Source organism: Phascolarctos cinereus, unplaced genomic scaffold (assembly GCF_003287225.1).
Source record: "Phascolarctos cinereus isolate Bilbo 61053 unplaced genomic scaffold, phaCin_HiC Scaffold_7;HRSCAF=346, whole genome shotgun sequence".
Taxonomy (NCBI): domain Eukaryota; kingdom Metazoa; phylum Chordata; class Mammalia; order Diprotodontia; family Phascolarctidae; genus Phascolarctos; species Phascolarctos cinereus.
In genome coordinates this window covers 126590970-126612371 of record NW_027556180.1, presented here as the reverse complement: position 1 = coordinate 126612371, position 21402 = coordinate 126590970, and the positions used below count along the sequence as shown (strand labels likewise).

At 34.4% G+C, this 21402-nt stretch overlaps 1 pseudogene; it reads left to right on the top strand.

Annotated features, from left to right (window-relative positions):
- Positions 1–14688, top strand: part of LOC110200131 (zinc finger protein Gfi-1b-like) — a 61468-nt pseudogene extending 46780 nt beyond the window's left edge.
- The last annotated feature ends 6714 nt before the right edge of the window (positions 14689–21402 follow it).

The window sequence follows — 21402 nt, the reverse complement described above, 5'->3', positions numbered from 1 at the left end:
ATATATAATGTATGCAGACATAAATGTATGCATGTGTCATATATAAATATGTTATGTATATATCTTACAATCAAAAGGTATATAAGCACATATGAATTTGAACTGTGATAAACTTACATGTATGTATACTGTATAATGTGCATATGTGTATGTTTTCTAAATTTTAGTTATATGTCATGTGTATGTGTGTGTGTGTGTTTGCATGCAATCTAGTTCAAAGGAAAGAAATAAGAAGTCAGAAGCTTATGGATTTTCAGAAGCCTCACATTTATCAATCATGAAGTATCCAAAAGAAGAGTAGAGAGATGCTAGATACAGTGATTACCAAACAACATCACAAAAATGTAAAACTGACCATATAACACTGGTCAGGAAATGACTGAGTAACAAGGTAGATATATGTCAGAATCAGAAAACTATGTACAATTTGTCCATTGACTTGTTAAAGCAAAGATTAATATAGATACCAAAGCAGAACCCCAAATGTAAATGAAACAAAATATCATGAAGTGGAAGTAGCTCCGTATTGATTCATTTAAAGAATTTATTGATGATACGAAGGGGAAATGCATAAAACAGTAAGCTCAGATATGGATGATCACCGCTTTATAAGGAAGTTTAAGTAATATGAATCTGTTACCAAAATAAGGAGAGAAATAGATCCTAGAAACCACTTCAGATAGAAAACATTTGCTTAGCAGATGTGGCTACGGGCATCACTAGTTTAGAATATAAACTTGTTTATAAAATACTACTGAGGAGCATGATAGAATATTATGATCATTATTAACTCACAAAAAAAGTGCAAAACAAAGGGGGAAAATTGTTTTAGAGCACTGGTCAAGAGATCCAATTAAGTAAAGTCATCCAAAGTACATTCTAGGGTGAACACTGGGCAGAGGTAAAAAACAAATGTCAGAAAATATTTGTAATGATTACTATAGTTAAGTTTTTTTTTCTCCACCTGTGATAGCTAGGTTACCACATTTGGATAGTAATTTCAAAGACTCCAGTGTGCTCCATCATAAAGTTGAAGTGGCCCTAAAGAAAACAAAGATGGGAAGAGCACCTGAACTAGACAAAGTGTATTCAGAAGTCTGTGCTAGATATGACATGATTTTGAGGGCTTTGAGGGGATATTTTTCAAGATATCAGAATGAGGATGAAAATGCTTGGGTGGAAATTAGACCTTATATATTAAAGAAACAAAAAATGATCAAGAAAATATAAATAACAACTCATACATTTAACTTCTGTGTAGAAATTATTTGACAATGATCTACATACATACTCAATATATCCTTAAAGGAAATGTAAGAAAGAATCAGGAGAATTCAAAAGGGCAATACTCTATATCTGACTATATCTTCAGCATTGTATGATAGGCTGTGTGGTGCATGTTGTTTATTGACTATAAAAAGTAGTTGATTCAGATGAATAATATTCTACCCCTAGTGGCTCTTCTCTGACATGGCATCAAACATGCATAGTTTGAAACGCTATGTAGCTTGTCCAATTTATTATTAATGTTAAAGAAAAAGAAAGCTGTATATTATCAATATTCACTTTCATGTACAATCCACTTTCTGCTCTTTTATATTTAGGGTTAGGGTTAGGGTTAGGAAAATGCCTATTTCATTTGGTGTGATTTAAGTTCAGATTAAAAATAACAATATAAAACAGGTTTCAGAAGATGATATCTCCACATGTAATTAGTGGTCAAATGGGCTGTGTAGTGAGTGCATTACTCTGATTGACAACCACACTAAATACCTCCCCTTCAGCTTGCAACTTGACTGTGACTTTACTATTTGTCATACTAGATTCTAAGGCAATTCATAGAAATGTTCTGTTATTCTCTCATTAACTAATATAAATGCACAATCTCTATTGCTAAAAAATTAGCTGTGAGCCCCCACCCCAACTTATAAAGCAAACCAGGAAAATCTCTTCTCTTCAACTTTTCTCTTTTGTCTTTCTCACAACCCTACCGTCTCATAGGCTTAAATAAATATCAGTGTTACTTACTACATGACTTATTAACAATGTAAAAAAAAATCCAAAGTTAGTTGAAATATTTGGAGAAAAAAACTTCACTGAGAAGCACTATATGTAGAATCACCTCTGACTATTAAGTATTTGCGCTACAATTCTAAAAACGCCTTCCCACGATCCAGTTCTCTCAGGATAACTGAATTTCACAATTGCCTTAAGGTTTCTTCACAAGAGAGATTTAAATTCAGTTCTATAAGGAAATTTCTCTTCAGTACCTCCTTTACAACTTCAGTGTCTCAAGAAAGAAATGTTCTAAGTCCTTTATCTGTCTTTCCACCCAGTCTTTCACCAGTCCTGACAAATAACCTTCTCTTTCTGTAAATTATGTTTTGTTGTGGTATTCATATATGCTTGGAATGTATCTTGTTAATTGAGGTATTAGTAGAGTTATTTTGAATGGGATTTCTCTTACTAATGTTACCTCATAGTTTTCTCTTTGTTAATACTACATATAAATGCTAATGATTTTGTGGTTTTATTTTGTGTAATGCTATTTTACTGAATCTATTAATCATTTCAATTAATTTCTTTACAAAATTTGGAGAGTTTCCTAGGTAAACCATCATGTCATTTGCAAATAGGGAAACAATATGTCTCCTTTTTTTTGATAACGTGTATACCTTTAATTTCATTTTCCTGCTTTACAGTTTTAAAAATTATTTTCTTTTGTTGTAATAGGGAATAGAGTCATACTTTATTTAGCTTTGTTTTTATTGGGGGGGGGGAACTCCCATTGCTAATAATACTGGTTCATTATTCTAGTTGTGTATTTGTGATTGTGTTAAAAAAGGTCCTCCCATAGCTATGCTTTCAGTGTTGTTGTTGCAGTTTTAAGAGAAATGAGTGTTATATTTTGTCAGAAAACTTTTCAGCAAGTTTGTACTTTATAAGTCATTTTCCTCACAATAATCTCATGAGATAGCTAGTAAAAAGTTTCTCCACATTACAGATGAGGAAACTGATACTCAGAGAAGTTAAGTGAATGCATCACCAATTCCCCACCTCTCAGTGAAAGAGAGGGAGAAAATTCATAGAGCTGGAAAGTATCTAATTGGAAGTGACTTAAGTCTAAGCATATTATTTTACAGACAAAAAAATAAAAAAGCTAAAGAGATAAAAATTTTGGCCCAAAGTCATTCTGTGAATTAGTGGCTAGGTTTTTTATAGAAAAACAATTTCTTAACTCTCAGTCCAATAGTAATTATACTATGTTATACCTTTCCTCTTTTTCTCTTTTTCTTTTCTTATTCTCTTAAAAAGATTTTGTTTCCTGATTATTAATATTCTTACTTTTACCAATAGTGATAATAATTAATGTCCAGAAGTTTTTGAGAGTTGACTGGTTTGCCTCACTGCTTTTATGAAATAGGATGTGTGTATGTGTGTATGTTTGTGTGTGTGTGTATTAGATAGATAGTTGTTTATTGTTTATTTTATCTTGAAGAGAAGGATTTTTTTTACATCTACCACTGAAAATGAATTCCACTACTTTGTTATGCTGATAGCCAAATATGTCCTTATGTCTAAATCAAACATCCATAGTAGTTTTCAGCCACAATAGTTTTCTAGGCATTATTTATCTTCAGATACAAAGGAAAACATATTCCATGCACCAGTATTTTTTTTTAATTTCCTTGCCTGTAGTTAAACAATTGTTCATGGAAAGTGAATATCTTTATAATCCTTTTCTATTTTAGACTGATTATAGTAGAATTACTTCACATTTAAACTATGACAGTCTTCTTTTTGTCCAGCTGTATGTGACAAAAAAAGCCATATTCATTCTTATGCAGTGTTTCCAGAATTTGTTTTCATATAAACTACACTATTTCAACAACCATTAGTTAAGGTTCCTATAAATTATAAGGCACTGAAAGTTTAAGTATACAACAATGAAAAATAACAAACTAAATGCCTTCAAAGGGCTTAGAGTTTTCGCATTGCTTTTGTACAACTAAGAAAGATCTGAAAAATAAACACATGCATCCAAAAATATCATGTTATCATAGAGTTATTGCTAACAGGACGTTGCTAACAAGGACATCTATTGTGTGCATTTCCATTGCACAGCTGAAGAAACAGAGACACAGCGATATAAAGAAACCTGCTCAGGATTAAATGATTAGTAACTGTATGAGACAAGGTTAGAATGTAGGTCCTATTGATTGATCTCATGTTCAATCATCAATGATAAGAAGTTTTATCAGAAGTAACTCAACCTTTCAAATTGAACATTCAATAGTTTTGTGCTTATCTTTATACACAAGAGCTAGATCACATGCAACTCCAATATGTACCCCTCATGCCAATATCATTTAAGAATGTTTAAATTGCTTTTTAATTCATTTTCTTCATTTTATGGATATGTAGATATATATATATTTGTATACACACAAATACACATATAGTATATGTGTATGTATATGTATATATGCATACGTATGTGGAGACAGGAGAGAAATACGGTAAAGAACACTAATAATGAACTCATCATATATATGTATATATATGTATATATACACATGCATATATTGTATGTATATGCATACTTTTTTGTCAATATGCACACACATATGTTTCTTCATACACATGCATACACACCCACATTGCTCTCTAGACAAAACTGAAAATTTAAATCTCCTCAGTCATGAGACTTTTTTTCTTTTATATCCCTTTCTTTCTTCATTGATGTTAGCATGTGCTTTGTTGACAATAGGCCCTTGATTAAAGTTTTATTAATTACTAATATCAGGAAGCAAATAAATTCATTCAGGTTGTATTCTTCATAAAAGTAGAATCATCAGAGAGATCACAGGAAATGTTCACTTTAATCATGTTTTGTCATTAAATATTTTAAACGAACATACTCTATCATAAATCTATATCATCAGTGTTAAATATGGCTTGGAAATATCTCATATAAATTCAAACCATACATATTCTCACTGAGGGAAGGTCTTTGGCCGTACCACATTGATAGGATGTTTTATTACTGTAAGAATTCTTATATTACCTTAGGCTGTGAAAATGTTGTTTTAAACTCCTTTCAGAACCATGCCAAGATTTGTTCCATTAAAATTAACCATTAGCATATGAACTATCACTGCCTAATGGAACAATCTCCTAGGATAATAAAGACCATTCTCTGGTCTGTTCTAAATGGTGAAGTGCTTCATTGTAAAACGGAGCCCCTTATTAGCGTTCTTTGCCCCATTTATAACTCTAGCCAGGGGTTATAGAGAGGGCAACCTTCCTAAACTTTACCTTCACCCCACTAGTGACCTTCCCAAGATTCTGTGGTAATGCTCTTCGAGACAGTTGGGATGTTAAAGAAAAGATTTTTTTAGATTTTTTAGAAATACAATAAGATAGTGAAGTTTCCTATAAACTTTCAGCAAGATAATATATTATTTAGAAGTGCACTTTCTTCATTTTCAATGTCCAGAGAAATGATGAGATTGTGGAAAAGTCAAATAAGTTTAAATAGAGTTCTATTTTTCTTTTGCACTTAACAATATCTAAAAATAAATTTGTTATTTTAGAAACCTCTGTTGTTTCTCTGTTTAGAGGGTGTATAATTACTCTGTGCATGAAAGGCTTAGATGCCACATCAGAGAAATCTAGATGGATTGATAGATAGATATTTGTATCCTTCACATTTATATAGGCTAGTTTTAAGCAATTCAATGACAATTATGTTTTTCAAGGGTATTTATTTCTTAGGAAAAGGAGTAATTTCGTTATGCAGTCATGTTACTTTTTAATAAACTTTAAGACATTACCTAATATTTCCCCATTGTCTTTGAATCTTTAGATTAATTGAAGTCAACACTCTGATATTTAAAACCAAATTGTGTATAAAACTTTGTTATATGCTCTAAAGGATGCAAAAAAAATTGCACTCCCTTTCTTAAAATGTTTTCAGCATCATTGAGGGAATAGGAAAAATATATTTGAAATAAATTTAAATTATAATACTTCATATTTATTTAACACTATAGTTTGCAAAGTGCTTTAAATATATTATTTGATTCTCACCATGCTAAGTAATGTATCTACTATAATCCCAGTTTTACTGATGAGCAAATTGAAAACAAGAGAGTTTAAGTGACTTTCCCGTGATCACATAGTATTGAATGTCCTTTTTGGTTTTGTTTTGAGTTCAGAGAAGGACCATATGCTAGGGGTTTTATAATAATGGACAAAGAGAGGAGAGATTCAAACTAAATTTCCTCCTGTATCCAAGTCAAGTTGTTTGGTTTTTTTTAATAACTACAGAACTGCTTAAATATAGGAAATAGTATAAGATGAAGGGCCAAAATGTACAATACAATGCCTGGAAAATAGGAGGTATTTAAAATATGATTGACTGAATAACTGCTTTGTTGTATGTTTTTTTAATTTACAGAAAAATTGTGCAATTTTGAGGACATAGAGTTAGTTGGTATTTGGGAACCTGGGTACAAGAAGGGGAAAGGGACCACTGTTCAGCTGAGGTACAGGAGTCAACATATTCTATCAGATGCAGTATTAGGCTATATTAAGAGAAATACAGAATGCCCAGAATTAAAGATCTGATTTTTCCACTGTACTGTGCCCTGGTCAGGCCACATCTAGAGTACTGTAGCCAGTTCTGAAAGATATAGCAAAACTGACACCCTGGAGGTCATACATAGAGAATTGACCTGGATTGCAAAGGCCATGCCATAAAGATTTAGCAGAAGATACTAGGAATCTTTACCCTAACAAGTAAGGAAGAAAGTATAACAGTTTTCTTCAAGGATTTGAAAAACTATCATATGAAAGAGATTAGTCATGCTTTATATTGAGATGAGACTGGAACATTCCTAGTCAGAGACCTAACAGGCTTCTGACTGGTTTTCAATCAATCAATATACTTTTATTAAGCAACTACTATATGCCAGGCACTGTGCTTAGGGCTGGTTTGCCTAAGTCCACACTAGATTCCCTGTATGATACCTTTCCCAATGCCTTTAGACTTCTGATTATATTTTTTTGGGGTCTTGGTTTGGGTAAAGCCACTTACTATACTGTCGCTTTGTTTATTGATCCGTATTCAATCTGTTGCCCTTTTTATATTTTTTTCTGAATATATATATGAGAAAGCTTGTCTCTACAACCTTCCCAGCTGCCATCTTAACTAGATGTTAGTTGTTCAAAATTTGCTCAACTCTTTATCACTTTGTGTCCTTAAGCAGAAAACTTTCCAAGATAAAAAGTTATGAGTGGCTTGTTAATTATTAGGTGAATGGAACTTCTTCATTACAGGGAATTCCTTACACCAATGGAATCAAAGGCCTGGGTGGGATAAAAAAAAAAAAAGACAATAGAAGGAATAAACCTTTTTGGCTCTGGCACCTATTCATACAGAACTGGAAATGAGCTATTACCTATGTACTAGCCTAAACAAATTTAGAGAAGCTTATGACTGAATTAGACCCAGAAAAATTAATTCTTAAAATAAATAGGCTCTCAAAGAGAGTCAACCACTTTTGCTAAATCTTCAATAAGTTTCAAGAGTAAGACTACTTATCCCTCTGAAATGAAGAAGTATTGACTCAAAATTATGTTAGGCCATATAGCATTATGAACATTGAAAGGCTATAGGGATATTGATAAAGACAGGATGGTTTCAGCTATGAACAATAATGAAACAATGACAATTTATGGGGCATATTTTATGTTCCCAGAACTGTGCTAGGTACTATATGGTATATGAAAGAGACATAAGAAATGATTTTTGCCTTCAAGAAGCTTTCAGTCTAAAAAAGGAGGCAACATTAGCAAAGAAGACACAATGAGCAAACCATGCAATATCATATTCAATTTCATGCTACGTTGCATGGCCTAGACTCTAAATGTTGTAGAGGTTCACCTAAATCTTTTATCATGATAAGTATTCAGTAAATATTTGTTTAGTGAGAAGGAAGATCAAGATTGCTATAATCAGAGAGGATGTCATGGAAGAGTTGTAATTAAATTTATTTTAAATACATGTATAGGAATCAGATAGAAGGGATAGGGTGGGCTTTCTAGACAGAGAGAGAAACAAAACTGCAGAGGTATATATGTATAGAATATTAACAAAAGAGAAGAGAGATCTACACAACTAGAAAAGACGCTCTGGGTGAAGGAAATGATGTTGAATAGGTAGAGTAAGGTCCACATGAGGGGCTTGCAAGTTAGACAAAGACATTTAGAGTAAATATCATAAGACATAGGGAGATCCTGAGATTCTTGAGTGTGGGAGCAATATTATAAAGTTGGATCTAAGGAATATTAGTATGACACATGTGCTGAATGGATAAAGCACTGCAATGAAAGATACTTTTTAAGAATAGTTGTTATAAAAACACATATATTTATTGCAATGTAACTGCTCTCTGTGGCTTACTTTGAAATAAGTCAAGTACCAGTTTTTATAGTCATGACTCAAAGCTGAGAATGGACACTAACACAAAGGAGGCCCAGTTTTGATATGAAGGCAGGCAAGAGGGAATTGTCAAATGTTGCCTATGGCACAAAAATGCTTGTTATAGATGTTAATAAAGATGAGGTTAAAATAGGCACACCTGCTATGGTGAAAGATGTGAAGGGCAAGGACTCAGTAAGAGCAGTCTAAATAAGTAGTCTTGAGGTGTCTAAAAATCTCTTAGTAAGGGTGTTAGGGAATAGAATATTTTAAAATGTATTTATGGTGATTATTTTGAAATTTATCATCATGTGGTATATAGGATATGAGACATACTCAAACAGCCATAGACTCAGATCTTGTCTTTGATACTTAATAGATGAGTAATTTTGGGTAAAACTAGCAAATTTCTAAAACATCTACCAAGGGCTGACATCTAGTGTTTAGGGAATTTCCTCACAGCATCACAGATCACTTTAAGGTTTAGCTTTACCTCTACAGAAGTTTATTGTTTCCTCCTAACACCAACTCTGTGATTGAGGATAGGTCCTTGATATGTGAGGTAGCCTCACTAGCCTTCACCTTTCCCAGCTTAATATACCACACTCCATTCCTATCTACAAGAGACATAAGCTTGGATGAGTAGATATGACCAGATTCACTTTCTCCTCTGTTTTGATTTAGGTACTTCTGCTCTGGAAAACTAGTGAAACATCTGAGAGAGATAGTCTGACTTCATTTTGCAGAGAGGGAGTAGTTTCTCATTTTGAGGACTGAGAACAACTTAATGAAAATCCATTCCCTTATCAGAAACCAGAAATTTACATTTAAAAAAATAGTGTTGTTAAAAAAAATAAGAAAATTCCCTAAGTTAAGTTCTGCTTAAGTCTTTATCAAATTGTTGAAAGTGGGAAAAAAAAAAGCCTTACTTAACTCTTTTTTTTAAAGGATGAGATCTATGTTTTATTTGTATAGGGAAGTGCTGTTAAGGAAAATTTCTACAAATATAGATTGTTTTTTGATTAATAATTTTAGATAATTATGTATTTGCCCTGGTCAAATAGCCAACATATATCCAGACTGTGAATTTAACCCAGGTCTTCATTTTTAAGGCCATATTGTCTTAAGCCAGTTTGCCTTAGCTTACATAGAGGCTAAGGAAATAAGTAAGAGGGCAGGGAATAAAGTTTATTAAGCACCTACTATGAGCCAGGAAATATGCTAAGTGCTTTACAAATATTATCTCCCTTGATCTTCACAATAACCCTTGGAGAGAGATCGCTATTACCCTCATCTAGCAGATGAAAAAACTGAGGAAAAGAGGTTAAATGGTTTTCCCCAGGGTCAAAGGCTAATAAGTATCTGAAGTTGGTTTTGAACTCTAGCCTTTCTTACATCAGTGCTCTATTTGTACCATCTAGCTGTCTTTAGAGGAAAAGGGAGGGGGGTCAATCCCAGAATACCTACTCCTAGCTTGTATATGAGACAGATGCAATGATGGACAGTTTGCTTCAGTAGAATGATGTTGGATACAAAGACAGAGGACCTGAATTCAAAGCCTAGTTCTATCAATTATTACCTGTTGGATCACAAGCAAGTCATTTAACCTTTCTTGGCCTCAACTTCCTCATCTGCAAAATGAATGGGTTGGATAGATTAGATGACCTCTCCCGTCCCTTCCAACTCTAAATGAGTGATCTTATGAACACATATGGAAGGGAATCAGACAGCAACAAAGAAAGCATAAGGAACTAGGACCAAGTATTTTCTAAATATGAGTGTCGAGTTGGGAAATAGTCCTTTCCCTAGGTGTAGGGCATTAGGTAAGGGAAGGGGAAAATACTTTATCCAGAATCTACTACATGTCAAGCACTGTGCTGATTTATTTTTACAAATAGGTAGGAGGAAGAGAAGGAAAGAACACTTGTCCTCTTCCCTATCCCAAATTCCTTGTAGTACATAGCAGTATAATCCTTTAGGAGCAGTGAAGATAGAGGTTTCAAGCTACTTTCAGGAATCAGGCATAGGGAATGACCTAGATCTGTGTGTTTTTCTGCATGCCAGTCAGTTTGCTTTGGAGAAACAGGCTTAGGAAGGACGGTGGGTAGCAGCAAGATTCAATAAAGTATAATAGTGATTGCAATTCCTGTAGCTTGTTAGTGAGAATAAGAAGGGGTCCAGTTGGCCAGTGGACTCACAGCATCTGACATGGAAAGAGTAGCATTCCTTGAGCACTATTCTACTATTAGCTTCCCTAGTTTATATAGAAGTAAATGGTCTTAGGTATTTTGTAGTTAGATAAACAGGGTTTTGTGACAATAGAACCACAAATTAAAAACCTGGGCTTAAGATTCAAATATTTTCAAGCTGTTACCAGCTTAGAGGAGGTAAATCCATAAAATAAAGTTGTTTAATTCATGTGATATGACCAGCAGTTTCCTGAGGGAGCCTCCCTGACTCTGCTGATACAGGTTCTTTCCCCCAAGCAACCTGATTGGTCCCAGCTTCCCTGAGGCAGCTTCTTAGTCTAGGGGCATAGAAGCTCCCAGATTCATGTAATCAGTGTCTCTTAGACTTGGTAGATGCCCAAGACCATGTCAAACATTGTATTCTATTGACTAATCAGATGCATTTCTAGATGGAAACAAGGAAGGCTGGTTCCAGACAAGCTAAGGGCCACTATGTCTTTGCTGGATATCCTTGCCATGTTAGGACAAAGTAAACCTCTTCTTTTGTTAAAGATTCTGTGATATATGAGTCCCTCATTTCTTCCCAATATTTCGTCTGAACTAAGAGGATATTGTCTTTAGAGCCATTTACATCTCACCCCTGGACAGGGCAGAACTCTATTTTTCTCCCCCTTCTCTGCTATGGGTGAGATATTTCTCTGCCTTCCCAAAATGGGATTTTGAAGGCCTTCCTGTTGACCTTCTACTTAAAGTCTTCTTTGTATTTCCGTATTCATTTAGCAATTATCTTAGCAAATAGTGATGAGTCTCTTTTCAGGTACATATGAATCTGACTAGCCTAACCATAACATGGATCAGTTTAGATCCTACATCTGGGTGCACAAAACTAGCAGGATTTATTTCCCCATCACTCTGTGCTTAAGAAATACACCTTTCCCACCTCTTCCCCCAACCCTTCTCTCTACCACCCATTCCCATCTTCTGTGGCTGTCTTTGCTTTTCAGAGCGCTCAGACTTCCCATAGCCCTTGTGGTTGGCAATAACAGTGAAGAACTTAGATGTCTTTGAAAAAGGATGGGGGAAGTGAAGCTACCTATTACAGATATGAGCTTTCCTTTCATGCATTTTATATCATTAAAAATGATACATATGCACACAATAGATCTGTGGATCCAGATAAAAATCCTTACAGATAAAAGATGTATGCTGGTATTCTGTTAACATTAGTTTTGAATACTTTGAGGGAAAAAAAAAAACATCATTATGGGTGTTAGAAAAAAAGATGCGTCTGCATTTTTATGGTTCAGACATGTGGAACAAGTTATTGGGGGGATTAATATATTTTATTAGGCCAATAAAACATTAAGGAGCCAGAGTCACCATTTCCTAGAGTTTCTTCATAAGGAAATGAGATTGATAGTTTCAAGACAAATAATAAGGGGTGTTATTTTTGTTTGCTTGCTTTATATTAGGAGGCTGGAAGATAAAAATCAGTTAGCCTCCTCAGAATGTTTGCAGATGTCAAATAAAGAGGGCTTGTTAAGAGGGTCAACAGCTGGGTTCTTTGGCCAAGAGCTCAAGTTGCCATGACCCTCATTTTGTCCCTGAAAAAACATATCCCCAACTTAATGAAGTCTATTTTGTATCTGTTTGTTGGTTGTAATGACAACAGAACCATAACTAGCAAATTTTCACACCTGGAGACAAAGGAGCACAAAAGATACCCAAGGTAAACAACAGAAAATGTGCTCTCAAACACTGAGAGAGAAGGGGTAGAAGTGAAGAGGATAATCCCAGTGGGCAAATACTCAGAGATATCATGAAGTTACTGACAGAGGCTACCAGGGCTTAATAAGCTGAAGTAGGACAAAGAAGATATCAATTTGGGGTGGTACCATATAGGGAAAATTGTGACGTACCTGTGCCATTATATGACTTCCTATTTGAACAAGTTGTTTGTTTATTTGCTTTTCTATTTCTTGCTAAGCTTAGCTTTTTCTATACTGCTGAAGATTTTCAAGAATTGTAAGCACCCTCTAAACCTCAGCACCCTGGGGCAAAGTAGTTATGGGCCTGAATGGTCACATCACTCTCATAATGTGAATTTGACTGGTGCACCAAATTGGTTAGAAGGAAATAGTGGCTTATTAGGATATGATACTATAATGAGACGTGTTAGTTTGAAATTTTGAAACTCCATGACCACTTATTAAAATAATGTTATAAAATATATTCTACGTGAGAGATGAACCATTCCCTCCCCAACAAGGGGCTTTATATTTCATGAGATATATTATCTCAGGAAAGCTACCCCATATTTTGACAGAGATCATTCTGTGGGAATAACTGTTCTAATAAAATGTGAATTGGTTCCACAATTTATTTCACTTTCCTTTCAAAATCCTGAAACATCTGGGGGAAGGGGACTTTCCATGACAATAGTTTGCTAATTGATTATATAAGTGGATTGGTTTCCTACCTTTCTAGTCATTTATAATGCCTGGGGGAGGGGGGAGCAATAAAAGAAGGCACATCCCTTGAAGACAAAGCATGTACTGCAGATGAGGAGCACTTTGTTATTATAAATAGACTTAGCCTTGCTCAGTTAATTGATATTTTACAAAGTACTTAAATGTTGTTTGATATTGGGTGTGCATGAAATGGACATTCTAGTCTGTGGCTCTCCATAGTGCTTCTGGCATTTCTAACTGCAGAAGTTCCTTGAAAAAAAAATTCCCTGCGAATGACTTTTATGACCTATAATATGAGAATTTCAATCTTCAGTATTAGAGTAATAAACCTGTCAATTGAGTGCATAAACTGATAACCTCAAGAGACAGAAAGGAATTTTTCCTCAAATATAATGTTTCACAACTGGCTAGACTCTTTGGGTCTCAACTAATTCTGAAACTTCAAATACCAGCCAACTCTCATAGGAGGCTATTAAGTTTAAAAATCAATAGTAAAAATCAAAGGTGAATTTCCTATATATTTGAACCACCAGTCCTCATCAGTTATTAATGAGCATACCTAAAACTTGAAATCAATGCATTGTGAGTAAAAGTTAAAGTAACTTCAAAATTATAACCAATTTTTGTCCTTTATATTCTTTTCTTTCCTTTTTAATAGTATAATATTCAAGACAGAGGAATTGAATTGTTACCAATGTGATATTAATTGCTTTTGTAATGATGGTTACTCATCTATGGATTTTTATAATTTTTAAATTTAAAGAATAAAAAAATTTGATAAGATTCTTGAATACTCAGATGTTTTTTCCCTACCCTCCACTGATATTTTATACTTCTTTTTACTCCTGCATAAAGGGGTAACTAAGCTGGGGTGACTAGTTTCTGCAGTTAGAAGGTTCAAAAATTTAGCACTAACCCTTATTCAATAGAAACAATTGATTTAGTCCTGAGTTAGTAAAAAGAATTCATTCATTTTTTTTCATAATTGCTCTCCATAAATTACTATAGTAACTTTCCAGATAGTCCATAACTTTTTTTCTTATTTCTTTCATTATTGTCAAGTTATGAATTACAAAATAGACTTGTTGATCTGTTCCCTGTTGCTTTCCCTGGTTGCCAAATTTGTTGCTGATGGCTCTCCGTCTCTTCCTCTACACCCCTGCCCCACCAATTACACTTACCATGACAGTATTTTGTTGTATTTTACCATATTTATTGCTGTAACTCTACAATGCTGTTATTTTTCTTATGTAGATTATTAACTTATTTCAATGTGCCGTATCAGTGTCTTACATCAGAATGAATGAATGAAAAAAAAAGCATTCATTAATTGCTTACTTTGTGCAAAGTACGGATTAAAGTATTTAATGTCAGTGCGGCAGTTGACTTTAATGCCATTTTCGTCCTTTTGAAGGTGTCCGATAACATCAAGCTAATAAGCACAGGAATAAGCAAACAGTCCTGTTTTACTCCATTGGTGACTGGGAAAGTGGGAGAGCATCATCCATTATTCAGAACCAGTATAAGTATGCCTTCATGAAACTAGCACATGATACTGACAACTTCTCCAGGCAACAAAATTTCACCATGATCTTCTCATGATTTTTCTTACCAGGCCCTCACTACTGACAGTATCAAAGGCTTTGGTTAGATCAATGAACATTGTTCTCTTAGCATTTCTTATGGAGTTGTAGGCCAGCAAACATCATGTTGATCATTCCTCAGTCCTTCCTGAAGCCATACTGGTTCTTGGGTAGGTGACCATCTCCCAGGTGAAGGATATTAAAGAGAACTCTGGGGAGAATCTTGCTGGCAATGACTAAGAAAGATGACTGCCCCTCCACTGGTAGTCACAGGACAATCTATTTCTTTTTCCTTCCTCAAGCTCAACTGCCAACCATTCAAACTCTATTCAGAGAGTACAGCTCCAATGAGCTGGCTACATTTCTCAAATTTTCCTGAAAGACTATTTTACAGAGAATTTATGCAAGCCAAGCACTTATGTGGTGATCAGAAGAAGCAATACAAGGAAATTCTCAAGGTCTCTTTAAAGAACTTTGCTGTCGATTGTGAGACATGGGAGACATTGCCACAGGATCATCTGGCATGATGTGCCTGCATCAAAGAAGGCACTGTATTCTATTAGCAAAGCAGAATAGTGGTAGCGCAAAAAGAAATGTGAGATGGGCAAGCTTATAGACATCTTCCTCCCAAATGGCCATATGGACTATTTGTGCCCAACTTGTGATTGAGCTTTCTGAACTCTTTTTGGTATGAATAACCACAGTCAGGTATGATGTATGTTGACCCCAACATTATCATGTAATTTTGGTCCTCTTTGAGCATAAAAGACAAATGTCAACATCAACAACAAGCAAAGCACTGGGCTAAGAACTAGGGATACAAATAGAATTAAGAAAATAGTTCTTCCTCTCAAGGCAGGAAACAAGCATTTATTAAGCACCTACTATGTTCCAGTCATGGTAATAAGCACTTTACAAATATCATCTCATTTGAATCTAACAACTCTAGGAGGTAGATGCTATTATTATCCCTACTTTATAAAGGAAAGGAAAGCAGACAGAGGTTAAGTGACTTTCCCAGCCTCATTCAGCTAGTAAGCCAGACTTGGACTCAGAAATTCCTTAAACCAGTCCCAGTGCTTTATTGACTCTATTTGCCTTAAGGAGCTTACATTTTAAAAGGGGAAGACAACATATATAAATGGTATCAACGGACAGTCCAAGAAGATCTTAAAGTATAGCACAAAAGTATACGGTAATGAGCCTTCTTCAATGGCATTTGTTTTCATTTGTTGAAAGAAGTTTCCTCATTTGGTATCAAATAAGTTGCAATGTCCTTTGAAAATATTTAATAAATAGGGGCAGCTAGGTGGCACAGTAGATAGAGCTCCTGCCCTGGAGTCAGGAGGCCCTGAGTTCAAATCTGGCATCAGACACTTCACACTTACTAGGTGTGTGACCCTGGGCAAGTCACTTAACACCAATTGCTTCACAAAAACAAACAAACCAAAAAACCCCTAAAGAAATATTTAATAAATGGTTTAGATAAAAATTATGGCAATGAAGAATCATCCAACATTCCTCATATCTTTCTGAAACTGAATTTCTTCTGCAAGGTTTTTATTGGGTAAGCACTTTGTAAACCCTCAGGAAATGTAGAACATGATCGTGTATTGTTGTTAAAACTATGGCCATTGATCTGCTAAGCAAACCAAAGCTGACTTAGGAATATTCAGTTTCAGAAAAGTACAATACTTTATTTACAAGAGAATGTGTGGCATAGTGGATAATGTGCTATAATATTAATAGAAAAGCCTAACTAGTTTGCATTGAAACCAACACTAATTGTGTGATTGTGGACAAGTCACTTAAGTTCTCTCAGTTTCAGTTTCTTTATCTTTAAAATAGTGTGCACCTCTCTCCAGCTTGTTATGGGGATCAAATGAAATTGTGTATAAGAAATATATCACAAACTTTAGAACACTATTTAAAAGTTAGTTATTATTAATTAAAACACATTAGAGGATATTAAAGTATATATTTTCTTATAATTGTATTAGAACTTCATTTGTGGTTACACGTTCTGGATTAGAATGAACTTTCTTCTTACCACCTTCGTTATGTCACTTGCTCTCTCTGGGCCAATTACCTTTACTATCAAGTCAATCTCTAAGGAGCCTCTTCCATTTTTGATCATAAGAAATGGCTTTTTATTTATATAGAAATGGAATCCCAAGCATCTGTATTTTTACAATGATGTCACCGATGAGTTAGATAAAATGTAAAACTCAACACTCATTAAAAGAAAAGATAAAGATGAAAAGAAGGTACTCTGAATAATTTCAGCAATTCCAGTTCAACCTTTTAAAATAAGCTGTTGACTCTAAAAATGGGAAATCAATTTCTTGCTCATTTGTTTGAGTTGTGCTTGACTCTTCACAGTCCCATTTGGGGCTTTCTTGGCAAAGATACTGGAGTGATTTGACATTTCCTTCTCTAGCTCATTCTGTAAATGAGGAAACTGAGACAAACATGGTTAAGTGACAGAGGCACACATCTAGCAAGTATGTGAGATCAGATTGAAATTCAGGTGTTCTTGATTCTAGGCCTGGTGCTCTATCCACTGAGCCACTTAGCTGCCTCCTCAGGAAATAAATAATGGGAAGCAAAGATTTTTTTTAATACTATTTATTTTTCCCTAGTTACATGTAAAGACAATTTTTAACATTCATTTAAAAATTTTTTTGAGCTCCAAATTTTCTCTCTCCATCACCTCTCTTCTCCTTGAGACAGTAAGCAATTTTCTATAGGTTATGCATGTTCAGTCGTGCAAAACATATTATCATATTAGTCATGTTGCGAAAGAAGACAGAGACCCAAAGGGGAAAATAACATGAAAAAATATATAGAAAGTGAAAAATAATGTGTTCAGGTCTGCATTCAGACTCCATCAGTTCTTTCTCTGAAGGTAGATCGCATTTTTCATCATGAATCCTTTGGAATTGTCTTGGATCATTGTATTGCTGAGAATAGCTAAGTCACTCACAGCAGATCACCATACAATAGTGCCTCTATTGTGTACAATGTTCTCTTGGCTCTGCTCACTTTGCTTTGCATCAGTTCATATGGAAAGTAAAGATATCAACTCTGATTTTCACCATTTCTTAAGTCACTTGGCCTTACATTAAAAGTAACCAAAATACGAAAGCCAAAGGCACCCCAAAAATTGTATTACCAGGAAAATATTTGATTTCTGTTGCATCATAACAGAAACATACCAATAAGAGAAATAACAACTTGGAACAAAAGCTCAAAACAATTATGAAGGAATGTTATTAAAAAAGAAAATAGTAAATAATATCACCTCACTAAAAAAATAAACAAAAAAACAGAAAGAAAAGTGGTGACTGAAAAACTGAACCTAAGACATGAGATGTGACTACTCCAGATCATCATATTTTTAAAAAGGACATATAAATCAAACTGTCTGAATAGCAACAAATGACTGCAAAATATGAAACATTTAGTAATCTTGCTATATCTATCTCTCCTCAATACCAACAAGCATATAACCTTCCCATTTGGACTCTAACCACTCCAATACCTAACCTGCAAGGTAAGCCTGCAGTGATCTTCAGTGGGAATACAGCAAACCCTGACCAAGTACAAATAGAATAAATTTGGACTGGAGCTAAAATAATTTTGATAATATTAAGATTTTAATTTTCAAAATATTTTAAATAAAGTATGATTATAAAAGAATTAAAAAAGCAGGCTAAAATTTTTTATGACCAAAAAATGACAAAATATCAACTATCACCCATGAACATATAAAATCTTTATCATAATAACCCAGAAATATATTAAGATTATGCTTTATTTAAAAAAAGGAAATATAGGAAAAGTCATAATGTCACATACTTAGGCCTGGGGAATGGGGAAAATCTCAGAAATTGCCTAGTTGATTTCTATCTATGAGGAAAGCGAGGCTGAGAAAATTTTGCAAGATAGGCTTTCACATATTATATTTTTAAAACAATGAATACTTCACTTCTTGACCAAAAGCTATGACAGATACAAGTTCCTTATACTTTTATTTTGTTGACTATGAAAAGACATTTGACCTCATAGTGCAGTCAGAAAGAAATCTCATCAAGAAGGAGTCTCTCTTGCATATGTTAGGATCATAGAAGATTGCTTGAAAGAGACAGTCACAAAGATCATTTTCTTCAGTATTCCACTAATTCACATAAGATAAAAAATCATTTGTCACTCTCATATCACACCCTATATGTAACCTAAATTGAAGACAGTTTCTGAATATATTATAAGGTAAGAAGGCTATTGCTATTGTCGATGATATTTGCATTAATTGCAGTAAGTCCCAGATTACCATAAGGTTTCTACCATGAAATTCATACTAACTCAAATCAAACTAGCAATCCATATAAGAAAAAAAAAGTGGATGAGAATGTATATTGCCCAGTTTATCATGTAGTTGAATGAGCAGTCCATTGAATCAGTGCATCATTTTGGTATAGTACAAAATGTTCTAGCTCTTGGTTCAGAGATCCTGTGTTGAAATATTATTTCTGCCTCATATGCCTTATTTAACTATGGCCCAGTTACTTCACCTTTGCCCTGTTAGAAGACTTGCCTTCCTTCTTCTCCAGGAGCTAGCTTGATGCTTTCATGTCTCCCTTGTTTCTATAAAGCAAGCTTCCCCCTCAAAATGTTACACCTTAGTCTTCCAGGCCCTCCCTGGTAAGGGGCTATATAAAGACACCTGGCTCTTATACTCACAGCAATGTGGAAAGATCAATAAGTTTTACATTACAGTAACAGGTTCCAAGAGTGGCCTTTTGTCACTGCCTGTTCCAGTGCCTACTCTCAGTCATACTCACTCTGCCAGAATCAACTGCTACCCCTTGTCATATAGCAGGTGAACCACTACTTGTACAGCCTGAACTTTCCCTTAAACTGGAACAAAGTGTTGCTGTAGGATGACTGAGCATTATTACTTTTGCCTTGCTGTGGACTACCCCTGCCCCACCATGAAACACCTAATTATCCTGTGATATACACAAAGTTGCTAGGATCCAAGGCTGCCATGGACCTCTTGAGTTCTCCAAAGTCCTGTGGGTGCTGCTATTGCTGGTCATTGACTGTCCTCCCACATGTCCTCCCTCTTTACATTTCACTTGCAAACAGTAGGCACTTTTTCTGAGACTTGGGAAATATTCCTAGGGTTTGCATTCTCTGGTCTTCTTGAGTCCTTCACTAGAAGTTCTAAATAGAATAACAGTTTACAATTCATAGTCTGGGATTAGGAGAATTACTACTGAAAAACAAGAACAAAAAAACTGATGCAGCACTCCTACCTATCATCAGCCAGTTAAATGGGGTACAACTGGCACATTTGTTCAAATCCCCCAATCCTCAAAATGTCTCTAGGATCCCATGGAGAATTTCAAGTTCCTCTCTCCAACCCCTATAGCATGCTTAGAAACACAATTAGCACTGTTACCTTAAAACAGGAGACCCTAGAGGTCTTAAGATAATAAATGTCATGTGAAATAAGATCAAAATTTAAGATATTGTTTGTATATTAAAAGAATAGATTTTAATGTTTATATAACATTTAAAGCAACTCACAATAAAGAAAGAGGACTGACTTGGAAACAAAAGACTTGGGTAGGAGCTCTCAATATAGACATGCAGTAGTCCTTGAGCATTATATACATATTACCTGTTATTTAAATTAGTACCGAGAATTATAAATGTTTGCAAATATAAGCAAATTTTTATGAGAGGTTAGTTCTGAGTGTAAAACAAACTATTTTAGCTTGTAACTTTTCAACAAGTATTTCTTAACTTTTTACTTTGGGACCAAACTCATTGAAAAGAAAATGCATTTTTAATATATAAAATATAGTATATAATATGTAATATTCATTTTATAGGTCTTCATTTACAATACTAGAATTTTCCATTTAGAACGTAATGAGCATTGTCTCAAATCAATTCTTCAAAAAACGTTAATCCTGAAGTGTACCACCAGAGGGCACCCTTTTCCTCTGATAAAATAATAATGCCTAAAAAGGCAATTTAGCTTATAGAATGATCTTGAGTGGGTTTTAAGGAATGATAGTGAGTTCTATGAGTTATTATTTTATGTGGACTTTTTTATTAATTAATTTATTTTTACTTTTCAGCAATGACTTCCGTAAGTGGGCTTTCTAATAACAATGTATTTAATTTCTTAAAAAAATATTCTCTTGACATTGACAACATTGAGATAGCTATATCTATTTTTATAATTCAACATCACCAGTGGAGCTACACACATGTGCATACATACACACGTAGTATTGCAGTTGATTTATTCTTAAAACATTTCCCTTATGCTAGGTATAATATTACATATATAAATATGTATGTATATGTATATGTGTGTGTGTGTGTGTGTGTGTGTGTGTGTGTGTGTGTGTATAATCATCTACCATAGCAAAGTATTCATATTGATTTTTTGATTATTAACTAAAGGTTGCCTACAGGTGGTATTGGTATTGACTGATTGTAAACACCCACACATATGCATATACGTACACACACACATTTATAATATTGTATACACACATACACATACATACACACATGCATGCATACACAAATATGAAGCCTAATTTTCTACATTAAGTAGAAGCGACTAGTTTGTGAACTAAATGGAA